The sequence below is a fragment of the Bos grunniens genome, chromosome X, assembly GCF_055505025.1.
Source record: "Bos grunniens cultivar Pamir isolate PY7600 chromosome X, Bosgru_T2T1.0, whole genome shotgun sequence".
Classification (NCBI taxonomy): Eukaryota; Metazoa; Chordata; class Mammalia; order Artiodactyla; family Bovidae; genus Bos; species Bos grunniens.
In genome coordinates this window covers 44,127,870-44,144,298 of record NC_141194.1, presented here as the reverse complement: position 1 = coordinate 44,144,298, position 16,429 = coordinate 44,127,870, and positions in this window count along the sequence as shown.

Genomic DNA, 16,429 nt, shown 5'->3' with positions numbered 1-16,429 from the left:
TTAATGATTGGTGACATTGAGCACTTTTTCATGTACCTGTTGGCTATTTGAATATCTTTTTTTGAAAAATGTCATTTCGGGTCCTTTTGCCCATTTTTTAAATTGTTTTTTTGCTTTTGTTGTTGTTTTGCTATTGAGTTGGAAGGAAAGTTATGACCAACCTAGACAGCATATTAAAAAGCAGAGACATTACTTTGCCAACAAAGGTCCATCTAGTCAAGGCTATGGTTTTTCCAGTGGTCATGTATGGATATGAGAGTTGGACTATAAAGAAAGCTGAGCGCCAAAGAATTGATGTTTTTGAACTGTGGTGTTGGAGAAGACTCTTGAGAGTCCCTTGGACTGCAAGGAGATCCAACCAGTCCATCCTAAAAGAGATCAGTCCTGGGTGTTCATTGGAAGGACTGATGTTGAAGCTGAAACTCCAATACTTTGGCCACCTGATGCAGAGAGCTGACTCATTTGAAAAGACCCTGATGCTGGGAAAGATTGCGGGCAGGAGGAGAAGGGGACGACAGAGGATAAGATGGTTGGATGGCATCACCAACTCGATGGACATGGGTTTGCGTAGACTCCAGGAGCTGGTGATGGACAGGGAGGCCTGGAGTGCTGCAATTCATAGGGTCGCAAAGAGTCAGACACGACTGAGTGAACTGAACTGAACTGAGCTGTATGAGTTCCTTATATATTTTGGGATTAATATTCTTTTCTCAGATATGTGGTTTGCAAAAGTTTCTCCCATTCCATAGATTATCTTTTTATTTTGTTGAGTATTCTATTGTTGGGCTTCCCAGGTGGCACTAGTGGTAAAGAACTAGCCTGCCAATGCAAGAGATGTAAGAGTTGCAGGTTCAATCACTGGGTCAAGAAAACCTCCTGAAGGAGGGCATGGCAACCCACTACAGTATTCTTGCTTGGAGAATTCCATGGACAGAGGAGCTTTGGCAGGCTACAGTCCACAGGGTTGCACAGAGTTGGACACAAATGAAACGACTTAGCATGCACATTTTTTTGTTGTGCAGAATCTTTTAGTTTGATGTAGTTCCACATGTTTATTTTTGCTTATGTTGCTTGTGCATTAGGTGTTTTGTCCATAAAATCATTGCCAAGATCAATGTCAAGAAGCTTTTTTTCTGTTTTCTTCTAGGAGTTTTGTGGTTTCAGGTTGTACATGTAAGTCTTCATTTAACCTACTTCAGTTTAATTTCTCTGAGTAGAGAAAGATAGGGGTCCAATTTCATTCTTTTATGTGTGGCTGTCCAGTTTTCCCAACACCATTTATTGAAGGGACCACTTTTTCTCCATTGAGTATTGTTGGCTCCCTTCTCAAATATTAGCTGACTGTATACACATAGGTGTATTTCTGGGCTTGCTATTTGGTTCCATCTATGTCTGTTTATGTAACAGTACTATGAAGTGAAGTGAAAGTTGCTTAGTTGTGTCCGACTCTTTGCGACCCCATGGACTATACAGTCCTTGGATTTCTTCAGGCCAGAATACTGGAGTGGATAGCCTTTCCCTTCTCCAGGGGATCTGTCCAACCCAGGGATCAAACCCAGGTCTTTCACATTGCAGGCGGATTCTTTACCAGCTGAGCCACAAGGGAAGGCCAAGAATACTGGAGTGGGTAGCCTATCCCTTCTCCAGTGGATCTTCCCAACCCAGGAACTGAACTGGGTCTCCTGCATTGTAGGCAGATTCTTTACCAACTGAGTTATCAGGGAAGCCAGAACAGTACTATACTGTTTTGATTACTGTAACTTTGCAATATAGTTTGAATTCAGGAAGCATGATGCCTCCAGCTTTATTCTTTCTCAGGATTGCCTTTTTGTACTTCTGTAAAAAATGGCATTGGAATCTTGACAGGGAATCTATTGAATCTACAGATTCACTTTGCAGAGTATGGACATTTTAACAATATTAATTTCTCTGATCAGTGAACGTGCGATATATTTCCATTTATTTGTGTCTTCTTCAATTTCTTTCATCAATTTCTTATACCTTTCAGTAGAAAGATTTCTAACCTCCTTGGTTAAATTTATTCCTATACTATTGTAAGAGGAAATTTTTAAATTTCTTTTTTTTTTTTGGATAATTCATTGTTAGTGAGTAGAAATGCACCTAATATTTCTATATTGAGTTTATCTTCTGCAATTTTACCAAATTCATTGATTAGTTTCAAGTTTTTTGTGGAGTCTTTATGATTTTCCATATATAAGATCAGGTTATTTACCAACAGAGGCAGAGGACCTCCCTGGTGGTCCAGTGTTTAAGACTTCACCTTCCTATGCAGGAGGTGCAGGTCTGATCCCTGGTCGGGGAGCTAGGATCCCACATGCCTCACAGCCAAAATATCAAAACATAAAACAGAAGTAATATTGTAAGAAATTCAATGAAGACTTTTAAAAATATAATTTTATTTATTTTTGGCTGTGCTAGGTCTTCATTGCTGTGTGGGCTTTTCTCTAGTTGCAGTGAGTGGGGGCTACTGTTCATTGCAGTGCACAGGCTTCTCATTGCAGTGGCTTCTCTTATTGCAGACCATGGGCTGTATAGCACACAGGCTTCAGTAGCTCAGTCGTTGTGGCTCCTGGGCTCTAGGGCACAAGCTCAATAGTTGTGGCACACAGGCTTAGTTGCTCTGTGGCATCTTTCCAGATCAGGAATTGAAACTGTTTCTCCTGCTTTGGCAAATGGATTCTTTACCACTGAGCCACCAGGGAAGCCCCAATAATTTTTTTTTTTTTTAACAGAGACAATTTTACTTCTTCCTTGCTGATTGGGATACCTTAAAAAAAATTTTTTTTTCTTGACTGATATCTCTATCTAGGACTTCCATTACTATGTTGAATGAGAGAGGTCAGAGTGGGAACCCTTGTCATGATCACTTAACTAGAGGAAATCTTTTCAGTCTTTCAGTGCTGAATGTTCAGTTCAGTTTAGTTCAGTCACTCAGTCATGTCTGACTGTTTGCGACCCCATGGAGTGCAGCGTTCCAGGCCTCCCTGTCCATCACCAACTCCCAGAGTCCACTCAAACTCATGTCCATTGAGTCAGTGATGCCATCCAACCATCTCATCCTCTGTCATCCCCTTCTCCTCCTGCCTTCAATCTTTCCCAGCATCAGGGTGTCTTTTCAAATGAGTCAGTTCTTTGCATCAGGTGGCCAAAGTATTGGAGTTTCAGCTTCAACATCAGTCCTTCCAATGAATATTCAGGACTGATTTCCTTTAGGATGGACTGGTTGGATCTCCTTGCAGTCCAAGGGACTCTCAAGAGTCTTCTCCAACACCACAGTTCAAAAGCATCAATTCTTTGGTGCTCAACTTTCTTTATAGTCCAACTCTCACATTCATACATGACTACTGGAAAAACCATAGCCTTGACTAGATGGACCTTTGTTGGCAAAGTAATGTCTTTGCTTTTTAATATGCTGTCTAGGTTGGTCATAACTTTCCTTCCTAGGAGTAAGAGTCTTTTAATTTCATGGCTGCAATCACCATCTGCAGTGATTTTGGAGCCCCCAAAAATAAAGTCTGTCACTGTTTCCACTATTTTCCCATCTATTTGAATGTGATGCTACCTGTGGGCTTTATGGATATTACCTTTATTGTGTAGAGGTATGGCCTTCTATGACTAATTTTTGAGACTTTTTATCATGAATGGATATTGACTTTTGTCAAATACTTTTTCTGCATTTATTGAGATGAGCATGTGATTTTTAGCTTTCATTCTGGTAAAGTGATTTATCACATTTATTGATTTACATAGTTTGAACCCTGCTTGCATTCCAGTGATAAATCCCACTTGATAATGGTATATGATTTTATTAATGTGCTGTTGAATTTGGATTGCTAGTATTTTGTTGAACATTTTTGTGTCTATGTTCAACAGAAGTATTGCCTATCAATTTCTTTTCTTGAAATGTCCTTATCTGCCTTTGCTGTTAGGGTAATTCTGGCCTTATAAGTGTGTTTGGGAGTTTTCCATCCTCTTCATTTTTTGGGAAGAATTTGAAAAGAATTGGTATCAATTCATCCTTATGTTTTACAGAATTAACCAGTGAAATTATTTGACATAGGCTTTCCTTTGTTAATAAGTTTTTTAACTGGTGCAAACCCCTTACTCATTACTGATCTGTTCATATTTTCTATTTCTTCATGATTCAATCTCAGTGGGTTGCATGTTTCTGGGTATGTATCCATTTCTTCTAAATTACCCAATTTGTTGATGTTTAAGTTTTCATAATAGTCTCTTATGATCCTTTTTATTTCAATAAGTTCTATTGTCTCCTCTTTCATTTATAATTTTATTTATTTGAGTCTCTCTCTGTCTTGGTTAGTCTAGCTAAAGATTTGTCAATTGGGGTTATCTTTTCAAAGAACCAAATCTTGGTTTTGTTCATCTTTTCTGTTTTCTTATTCTCCATTTCATTTATTTCTGCTATACTCTTTATTATATCCTTTCTTCTGCAAATTTAGGCTTAGTTTGTTCTTCTTTCTATGGTTCCTTGGATGTAAAGTCAGGTTGTTTATTTAGGGTTTTTCTCTTTTTATTGGTATTTTTATTTCTACAAAATTCCTTCTTATAACTGCTGTTTTGCCTCCCATGTTTTGGTATGTTGTGTTTTCATTTTTGTTTGTCGTTTGTCTAAAGATACCTTTTATTTCTATTTTAATTATTCTTTGATCCATTGGTTATTTAGGTGTGTGATTTTTAGTTTCCATATATTTGTGATTTTTTTCAGCTTTCCTTCTGTTATTGATTTCTAGTTTCATAGCACATGGTTGGACATGATACATAGTATGATTTCAATCTTCTTGAATTTGTTGAGACTTAATTTGTGGCCTAACATATGATATATCCTAGAACATATTTCATGGGTGCTTGTGAAGAATGTATTATACTGCTGTTCATTAGAATGTGTTGTATATGTCTTTTAGGTTGTTTAGTCTGTAGTGTTCAAATCCACTGTTTACTCATTAATATTTTCTCTAGATAATTGACCCATTGATGATAAGAGTGGGATATTAAAGTCCTAAACCATTACTGTATTTCTGTTTATCTTTTAGTTCTGTTATTATTAGCTTTGTATGTTTGGTGGTGGTTTAGTTGCTAAGTCATGTCTGACTCTTAACACCCCATGGATTGTAGCCTGCCAGGCTCCTCTGTCCATGGGATTCTCCAGGCAAGAATACCGGAGTGGGTTGCCATTTCCTTCTCCAGGGGATCTTTCCAACCCAGGGATTGAAGCTGGATCTGTGTTGCAGGTAGATTCTTTACCAACTGAGCTATTAGGGAAGCCCCTTATGTATGTTTAGGTGCTCCAAATACTCTCTATGGATTAACTCCTTTATCATTATGTGATGACCTTCTTTTTCTCTTTTGAACACTTTCAACTTTTCGGTGCAAATATAGCTACTCCTGGTTTCTTTTGGTTCCTATTTGCTTGAAATATCTTTTCCCTCCCTTCATTCTCAGTCTGTATGTATTCTTAAAGCTGAAGTGAGTTTCTTATAAGCAGCTTATCATCGGATCTTGTTTTTTAATTCATTCAGCCATTCTATGTCTTTTGAATGTAGAATTTAATCTATTTATATTTAATTATTGATAGGTAAGGACTTATTTGCCATTAAAAATTTTTTTTTCTGACTGTTTTGTAAATCCATTATTCCTTGCTTACCTTCTTACTGTTTTCCTTTGCAGTTTGATGACTTTTTGTAGTGGTACACTTTGAGTCCTTTATCATAATCTTTTCTGTACCAATTATAGGTACCTATTCTGTACCTATTATTCTTTGGGTTACCATTAAGCTTACATATAATATATCCATGTCTGAATCATCTATCCATTGATGAGAATAAGGTAGTAAATTCCACAACAATTATTGTATTTTAAATTAAAAAACAACTTTAATAGCATCCAGAAACTTTATACTTTTACTTATCACTTCTTACAGTTTAAGTTATTGATATTATAATTTATCTCTCTTCAATTTTATGTATCAATAGCAAATTATTGTAGTTGTGGGTATTTTTAATACATTTATTTTTTTACTTTTAGAGTCATAAGTGAATTATATACCACTATTATACTTTTAGAGAATCTGACTATATATTTGCCATTACCAGTGAATTTTACACATTCCTATTTTTTGTGATGTTAATTAGTATCATTTTATTTCTCCTGATACTTGAAGAATTCATTTCTTCAAGAAATTTGGCATTTCTTATAAGGCAGTTCTAGTGGTGGTGAACTCCCTTGGCTTTTGTTTGTTCAGGAAAATCTTTATCCTTCATTAGTACAGGACAGTTTTGCCAGTTATAGTAATATTCTTAATAGTTTTCCTTCTGTCAACATTTGGAGTATATTGTAACTCTGTCTCTTGGCCTGCAAAATTTCAGTGGAGAATTATGCTGTAATTCATGGGGGTTTCTTTGTTTGAGATAAGTTACTTTTCTTTTGCTGCTTTCAAAATTCTCTTCTTGTTTTTGACTTTTGAATTTAATCATAATCTGCTTTTTTTCAGGTGTGATCTATTTGGAATTTTTTTGGGCTCATGAATCTGAATACACATTTCTGTCACCATATTTGGGAAGTTTTCAGCCATTATTTCTTTTTCTGTTTGTGTATTTGAGAGAGTGTAGGGAATTGGTTCTATTGTAAAAAGTTAAAAATACAAATAAAGCAATAAAAAATGAATAAATAAAAAATTATTATTCAAAAAATGAATAAATAAAGCTTTATATCCACAGCCCATATCTGCCATAATTACTTTAGAGTTTTTCCCTCAGTATTGTTGAGATACAGTTGACATACAGCACTATATAAGTTTAAGGTATACAACACAATGATTCAACTTACATACATCATGAAATGATTATCACAGGAGGTTTAGTGAGCATCCTTCATCTCATATAGATACAATGTTTAAAAATAGAAAAAATATATTTTTCTTTTGAAATGAAAACTCTTAGGATTTATTCTCTTAAACAACTTTCGTTTATAACATACAGCACTGTTAATATTTCTAGTACTTATTTATCTTATAACTGTAAGTTTGTACTTTTTGACTACCTTCATCTAATTTCCCCTGCCCCAACCTCTGCTTCTGATAGCCACAATCTGATATTTTTCTAGGAGTTTGTTTGTTTCTCTTTGTTTTTGAAATATAATTTACCTATAACATTATGTTAGTTTCTTTTACACAACACTGAGATTTGTTATTTCTATAGATTTCAAAATGATCACCATAAGTCCAGTTGTAATCTGTTACCACACAAAGATACTACATAATTATTGACTATATTACACAATGTTCATTTTATACCTATAGCTCATTTATTTTGTAATAGAAACTTTGTACATCTTTAACTCTATCATTTATTTCTCTTTTCCCTGTCCTCTCTAGCAACCACCAATTTGTTCTCTGTATCTATCACTGTTTCTGTTAAGTTATGATTATTCCTTTGTTTTGTTTTTAAGATTCCACATATGACTGAAATCATACAGTACTTGTCTTTCTCTGACTTATTTCACTTAGCATAATACCCTTTGGCTCCAACTATGTTGTTGCAAATGGCAAGATTTCATTCTTTTTTACGGCTGAGTAGTATTCCATTTTATTTATATGTATATATAATGTATACATGTATATATGTATACATGTATACATATACACGCATCTTCTTGATCCATATACCTGTCAATGATCACTTAGGATGCTTCCATATCTTAGCTATTATAAATAATGCTCAGTGAACATAGGAGTGCATATATCTATTTTGAATTAGTGTTTTCATTTTCCTCAGAGAAATACCTAGAAGTAGAATTGCTGGACCATATGGTAGCTCCAATTTTACTTTTTTGAGGAAAGTCCATATCGTTTTTTCATAGTAGCTGCACCAATTTATATTGCCACCAACATTACATGATGGTTCCTTTCACTCCATAACCTTGCCAGGATTTGTTGTTTGTTGTTTTTTTTGAAAATAGCCATTTTGACAGGCATGAGATTATATTTCACTGTGATTTTGATTTGCATTTCCCCGATGATTAACGATGTTGAGCTTTTAATGTGCTTGTTGGTCATGTATGTCTTTTTTGAAAAAAATGTCTATTCAGGTCCTCTGTCCATTTTTTAATCAGGCTATTTATTTTTTGATGTTGAGTTGTATGAGTTCTTGTATATTTTGAATATTAACTCTTTGTCAATATCATTTGCAATATCTTTCCCCATAAAGTAGGCAAACTTTCCTTTTGTTGATCATTCTTTTCATTGTGCAAAAGCTTTTTAGTCTGATGTAAAAGAAACATTTGTCTGTTTTCACTTTTGTTTCCTTTGTCTGAGGCTAAGTCACTTCAGTTGTGTCCGACTCTGTGTGACCCCATAGACGGCAGCCCACCAGGCTCCACTGTCCCTGGGATTCTCCAGGCAAGAACACTGGAGTGGGTTGCCATTTCCTTCTCCAGTGCATGAAAGTGAAAAGTGAAAGTGAAGTCACTCAGTTGTGGAGACATATCCAAAAAATATTGCTGAGACCTATGTCAAAGGGCATACTTCCTATGTTTCATTACAGGAGTACTATGATTTAAAGTCTTATGTTTACATCTATAATCCATTTTAAGTTTATTTTTGTATATGGTGTGATAAAGTAGTCTAGTTTGATTGTCCTGTATGTAGCTGTCCAGTTTTCCCACTTACTGAAGAGGTTGTACTTTTCCTGTTTTATATTCTTGCCTCTTTTGTCATATTTAATTAACCCCATATAAGTGTGGGTTTATATCTGGGCTCTCTATTCAGTTCCATTAATCTATGTATTTGTTTTTGTGCCTGTACCATACTGTTTTGATTACAGTAGCTTTGTAGTATAGTTTTAAATCAGAGAGTGTGATACCTTGTTTTCTTCTTTGTTCTCAAAATTATTTTAGCTATTCAGAATATTTTGTGTATCCACACAAATTTTAGAATTATTTGTTCTAGTTCTGTGAAAAATGCAGTTGGTATTTGATAAAGATTGCGTTGAATCTCTTGATTGCCTTGGGTAGTATGGTCATTTTAACAATATTAATTCTTTTGGTCCATGAGCATGGTATTTCTTTCCATATGTTTGTGTCATCTTCATTTTCTTTCATCAATGTCTTACAGTTTCCTGAATATAGATTTTTAACCTCCTTGGATTTATTCTTAGGTGTTCTATTCTTTTTGATGCAGTTATAAATAGGATTATTTTCTTAATTTTCTTTCTGATAGTTCATTGTTAGTGTATAGAAATCCAACAGATTTTCTGTATATTAATTTTGTATTCTGCAAGTTTACTGAATTTGTTGATAAATTTTTTTCTAGTTTAGTTCATTTTTTATTTATTTTTAATTGGAGGATAGAGTGAGTGAGTGAAGTCACTCAGTCATGTCCGACTCTTTGTGACCCCATGGACTGTAGCCCACCAGGCTCCTCCATCCATGGAATTTCCTAGGCAAGAGTACTGGAGTGGGTTGCCATTTCCTTCTCCAGGAGATCTTCCAGACCCAGGGTTCGAACCTGGGTCTCCTGCATTGCAGGCAGATGCTTTTCAGTCTGAGCCACCAGGGAATCCCTAATTGAAGGATAATTGCTTTACAATTTTGTTTTGGTTTCTGCTGTACAACATCGTGAGTTGATCATAACTATATATGCACCCTTTCCCTCTAGAGCCTGCTTCCCACGCCCCAATCCCATTCCACCCCTCTAGGTTGTCACAGTGTGCCAGCCTGGGCTCCCTGTGTTATACAGCAGCTTCACACTAGCTAGCTATCTTACACATGGTAGTGTATATATATCAATGCTACTTTCTTAATTTGTCCCACTCTCTCCTTCCCTTGCTGTGTCCACAAGTCTCTTCTCTATGTCTGTGTCTCCATTCCTTCCCTGCAAATACATTAATCAGTACCATTTTTCTAGATTCCATATATATGTGTTAACATATTATATTGGGTTTTCTCTTTCTGACTTACTTTATTCTGTATAGCAAGCTCTAAGTTCATCCACCTCACTACAACTGACTCAAATTCATTCTTTTTATGGCTGAATAGTATTCCATTTTACATATGTGCCACAACTTTTTTATCCATTCATCTGTTGATGGACATCTAGGTTACTTCCATGTCTTGGCTATTGTAAATAGTGTTGCAATGAACATTGGGGTACATGTGTCTTATAGAATTGTGGTTTTTCAGGGTATGTGCCCAGTAGTGGGATTGCTGAGTCATATGGTAGTTTTATTTCGAGTTTTTAAAGAAATCTCTGTACTGTTCTCCTTAGTAGCTGTATCAATTTACATTTCCACCAACAGTGCAAGAGGGTTCCCTTTTCTCCACATCCTCTCCAGCATTTATTGTTTGTAGATATTTTTGATGATGGCCATTCTGACAAGATGAAAAGACACCCCTCAGAATGGGAGAAAATAATTGCAAATGAAGCAACCAAGAAAGGGTTAATCTCCAAAATATATAAGCAGTTCATGGAGCTCAATATCAGAAATACAAACAACCCAATCAAAAAATGGGCAGAAGACCTAAACAGACATTTCTCCAAAGAAGACATACAGGTGGGCAATAAACACATGAATAGATGGCTCAACATCACTCATTGCTAGAGAAATGCAAATCAAAACTGCAATGAGGTATCACCTTATGCCAGTCAGAATGACCATCATCTAGTAGCTTTTTGGTTGCATCTTTAGGATTGTCTGTGTACAGGACCATGTCATATGCAAACAGACATTTTTACCTCTCCCTCCCCTTTTTGGACTTCTTTTATTTCTTTTTCTTCTCTGAATGCTGTAGCTAGAACTTTCAATACTATGTTGAATAAAAGTGATGAGATTGGGCATCATGTCCTTTTCCTTATCTTAGAGGAAATGCCATCAGTTTTTCAACGTTGAGTATGATATTCACTGGGGGCTTATCATATATGGCCTGTATTATGTTGAGGTGTACAAGAGGTGAACTACTTATTGTGGATATGGATGATTTTACTACTTTGATCTTTTAACTTTCCAACTACTTTATGAGTGGTTGGGCTACTACCTTTACTGCATATTTTACTTTACCAATGTGATTTTTCCTACCATACTTTTCCTATTTCTAGTCATGGCCTTTACTTTTCTGCTTATAGAACTATCTTTAACATTTCGTGTAAAGTGGATTTCATGGTTTCTTCTTTTGATTGTCTCTAAAATTTTGTTCTCTCCTTCAAATCTGAATGAGAGCCTCACCAGGTAGAGTATTCTTGGTTTTAGATTTTTCCTTTTCATCGCTTTAAATATATCTTGCACTTCCTTCTGGTCTGCAGAATTTCTGCTGAAAATAAGCTCATAGCTTTATGGGTTTCCTTTGTACATAACTTGTTGCTTTTCCCTTGCTGCTTTTAATGTTTTCTCCATCTTTAATTTTTGTCCTTTTGATTACACTGTGTCATGGTGTGGTCCTCTATGTATTGATCCTGTTTGGGACTCTCTGTACAAACTAGACCTGGATATCTGTTTTCTTTACTAGGTTAGGAAAAATTTTCAGCTATTATGCCTTATAAAATGTTCTCTCTCCCTTCTTATTTTGAACCCCTATATCGCAAATGTTAGGATGCTTGATGTTGTCCCAGAGTTTTCTTAAACAGTCCTCATGTTTAAAATTCTTTTTATCTATTCAGCTTCAGTGGTTTCTGCTGCTATGTCTCCCAGTCTGTTGGTCCATTTCTGTCTCATCTAATCTACCACTGATTCCTCTGGTGTATTTTTTTTTTAATCTCAGTTATTGTATTCTTCAGTTCTGTTTGTTTCTAACTTTTTGTTAAAAACATCTAACTTCTTATTCTAATCTTCTGAACTTCTCCTGAGTTCTTTGAGCATCTTTGTGATTATTACTTTTAACTCTTTATTGGGTAGATTGCTTGTCTCCATTTCATTTAGTTCTTTTTTTGTTTTTTTTTATCTTGTTTCTTCATTTGAAACATATTTCTCTGTCACCTCATTTTGACTAGTTTTCTGTTTTTATTCCTATATATTTTGTAAATTGGTTATGTTTCCCAGTCTTGGAGAAGTGGCCTTATGCAGGAAATGTCCTGTGGGGCTCAGCAGTGCACTCCCCTCTGGTCAGTAGAGCTATATGCCCTAGGAGTGCCCTCTGTGTGAGCTGTAGGGGTACTTTTGTTATGGTGGATTGACTACTATGGGTTCAGTGGTGGGTGGGACTGGCCCCCAGTCTGGTTGGTTTTCAGGCCCTGCCTTGTATGGAGACTGCTGGCCACTTGTGGGTGGGGCTGGGATGTGGCTGACTGCACAGCCAGGGAAGTCCTCATTCTGGTTTTGGCTCACTGATGGGTGAGGCTGGGGCCCAGGGCATCCTGAGGCTGGTGCCCACCCAGCTGTGGATGAGGCTTGGTCCTGTGGCTAGTGCCAGCCCACTGATGGGAGGCAACATGTCCTGAGGACTCTAGCTATGGAGCTAGGGGCCTTAGAGCTGGTGTTAGCCTGTTGGTGGATGGTGTCAAGACCCACGAGTACCTGGGGCTAGTGCTGATGAGTTGGTGGGAAGAACCAGGTCCTAGAGTCTCTGGCTGCAGGGCCCTAGGGTCCTGGAGTTGTTGCCAGCTGGAAGGTAAAGGGGTCTGTGCTGAGGAGATCCTGGAAGGAATGCCAGCCCACTGCTGGGTAGGGCCAATTCTTGGACCCTCTAGTAGGCAAAGCCAGTCCCAGGGCAGCCAGAGTTTCAGGGGGTCCTAGTGCGAGGGGCCATGTTCCTGTCCAACTAGCTGTCTGGCCTGGGGCATCCCAGGACTGGTGTTGACTGCTTGGTGGGCCAGGGTAGGTTCTGGCATTAATACGCTAGAGGGAGGATTACAAACTGGTGCTTACATGGTGGTATGAGCTCCCCAAAATGTCTGTTGTCAGCATCTATGTCACCAGGGTAAATTTCAATTGCTTCCTGCCTTTCCTGGAGGCTCTCTGAGATCAACAAGTGGGTCTGCACCAGGCCTCTTTCAAATTACTGTTTCTACCCAAAGCATGTGAGATTTTGTGTGGGCCCTATATTTCCCATACCCTCTGGGTCTTCTGAAAGTAAGCCCTGCTGACCTTCAAAGTCAAACATTCTGGGAGCTTATCTTCCTGGTGCATGACCCTTAGGCTAGGTAACTTGATGTGGGGCTCAGAGCCCTGGTTCCTTGCAGAGAGCATCTGCAGTTGTAATTATCCTTCTATTTGTGAGTTACCTACTTGGGGATATGGGTCTTGATTATACTGCATTTTTGCCCCTCCTATCCACTAGTTATGATTCCTACTTTTTTTGTAACTGTAGAAGATCTTTTATGCTAGGCTTCAGGTTACCTTTATGGACAGTTTCTCTGCAAGTACTTGTAAGCTTGATGTGCCTGTAGGAGGTGAGCTCACCATCTTGGCCACTCCCCTCATCCCCAGCCATGATTTATTTACATAGACTTTCTGTTCCTTTCTCTTTCTCTTCTTCTGGGATTCCTATAATGTGTGTGTGTGTGTGTATTCATAAGTCTTGCAGGCTTTCTTCACTTTTTTTCATTCTTTTTTCTTTTTGTTCCTCTGACTGGATAATTTCATATGACTATATTCTAGTTCATGGGTTCTTCTGCTTGGTCAGTTCTGCTGCAGTTCTGCTGTTTTTTGTAGTTGTCTGTGTATTCTTGTAGTTCACTGAGCTCTTTTGAGAAGATTATTCTGAATCCTTTGTTAGATAGCTCATAGATCTCCATTTCTTTACAATGAGTTATTGGAGCTTTGTTAGATTCCTTTGGTGTTGTCATAGTTACCTGATATTTTATAATCCGTGATTCCTTGTATCTCTGTGCACGCATTTGCATAAGTGGTCTCCTCTTTCAGACTTTACAGATTCTCTTCACAGGGATAGTCATTCACCAAACATCTCAGCTTGGAGTTCTGGATGAGTCAGCTGGTAGGATCCCTGGGCAGGCAATTCTTGCTTTCGGGGTCTCTCATTGAGTCAGGCCACTGCTTGTTCTTTGAGGTCAGGGATAATGTTGTTTGTTGGGCTCTGCAGTTTGGTGAGCCTGCTCCACATTCCAACAGGGCCACTAGGCTCCTTGACTGGGCAGAGCTTTTGACTGTGTTCAATCCTTAGATAGGGCCACTAACTGGGCTCTGCAATCACCTCCTGATAGACAAGGTAACTGGCTGTGTTCCCTGGCAGAGTGGTTCCCATGGTTGGGTTCCTTGATTGGCTAGGGCTACAGGCTTGGTTCTGCAATCATATCTTGTGGCAATGAATCTCAGGTTGTATGACACCTGACTGTATGGTCCTGCTAGCTGAACTCCATTTAGGCAGGGCTACAGGCAGGACTTTTTAGTTGGATAAGGTATGCTCTGTGATTGGACAGGGAAGCAGGTTGTGCCCTGAAGTTAGGTGGGCCATAGGCTGGTTTTCATGATCAGTTAGGCCACTGGATCTGCTCTGTTGGTGATCAAGGTCACTGGCTGGGTTCTTTGGTCAGGAGGGACCTGCAGTTGTATCCTACAGTTCGGCAGGGCTAGAGACTTTGCTCCATCGTTGGGTGGAGTCACTGTCCAAGTTGGGAGGAACTGCAAGCTATGCTCTGTGGTTGGACAGGATCACTGGCTGAGCTCCTTGCCTGACTGAGGCTGTGGACTGCATTCAGCAATCCATCAAGGCCATAAAATGGGCTCTGCTGTGAGAAAGACTGTAGGCTGGGCTCTATGGCTGGGTGGTACTGTAGGCTGGGTTCTGAGGCTGTCCAGCATCTCTATTAAGGCTCCCTGATTATTTAAGGTCAGAGGCTATACTTCACTGTTGGGCAGGACTGCTGGCTTTATTCATGCCCAAGTGTGGCTGTCAGATGGGCTCTGCAGCTGCCCAGTTCTCTGGTCTGGCTTTCTGGTTGGGTGAGACCAGAGGCTATACTGAGCAGTTGGGCAGGGCTTCAGATTTGCTTCTCTGCCTGTGTCACTATATAGTGTATGCTCTACAGCCCATTCAGCCCATTGGCTGGTGATCCAAATCAGAAAGAACTTCCCATCAGGTCCCTGCCCAGAAGGGGCCATTGACTTGGCTCTGCAGATGAGTAGAGCCAGTGATTGAACTTACTGATTGAGTGCTGCTGCAAATGTGACTATAGCATTGGTTATGAGACCACCTGGGTTCTCTGGTTGGGCAGGATTTGGAGCTATATTCAGCAGCAGACAGATTCAAATTTGGTTTTCTACTTGCATACAGCCATAGAATAAGCTCCATAGCTGGTATAGCTTGCTGACTGATGACCTAAAACAGGCAGAACTGACCATTGTATTTCATGGCCATACAGGGGCACCAACTTGGGGTTACTGGCTGGAATCTCTACTTGAGCACAGCTGGGAGGGTGAATGTGGTTTGCCAAGATCTGAATATTGGTTGCTATAAGCCTGGCTTCCCTGGTGACTCAGATGGTAAAGCGTCTGCCTGCAATGCTGGAGAGCTGGGTTTGAACTGTGGGTTGGAAAGATTCCCTGGAGAATAAAATGGCAACCCACTCCAGTACTTTTGCCTGGAAAATCCAATGGACAGAGGATCTTGGTAGGCTACAGTCCATGGGGTTGTGAAGAGTCGGATACGACTGAGCGACTTTACTTTACTTCAACTTTACTATAAGCCCCACTTCTCTTCTCCATTTCTATCTGATCCTCAGTGTTCAAACCCTGCAAATTTCCCCTAGTGGTACTCTTGAGAATGACTCCACAATGCTAATGGAGCTGGATGTCCATCTTGGGCTCTCTTTTACTCACTAGAGAAACCAAAGCCCAGGAGGGCCCTCTTGGTACGGCACTGTGCTTGTCTGGGGAAGTGGCTATATGGTCAGAGTATAGCCGCTCGCCCTACCCTTCTAATGAGTCTTTCTCAGTCTCTTTGGTCTAAGGGGATGCTTTAGCCTCACCTCTGGACTCTAGGATTTTCACAATGATGTATTGTCTATGAAGAGTTACTACTTGATCTTCTTATGAGAGGGACTGAAGTCAGGAAAAACTACATTGCTGTCTTGATAAATCACTGCCTTTTCCCTTCTTAATGAGAACATTCTGTTAATAAAAATTTCATCATCCCAAGAGTCTTGGCAGGGTATAAATGGAATAAAAGTTTTAGTGTCCACCCAGTGTAGCCTCCCAAAATCCATGGATCATTCTACTTGTGATGGTAAATGAGTTACTTGGTTCACTGCTTCAATGGCCCCTCAAGCATAAATCTGGCTACCCTGGTGGCTCAGTGGTAAAGAATCCTCATGCCAATGCAGGAGATGCAAGTTCAATCCCTGGATGGGAAGATCCCCTGAGAAGGAAATGGCAACCACTTCAGTATTCTTGCCTGGACAATCTCATGGACAGAGGAGCCTGGCAGGCTACAGTCTATAGGGTCGCAA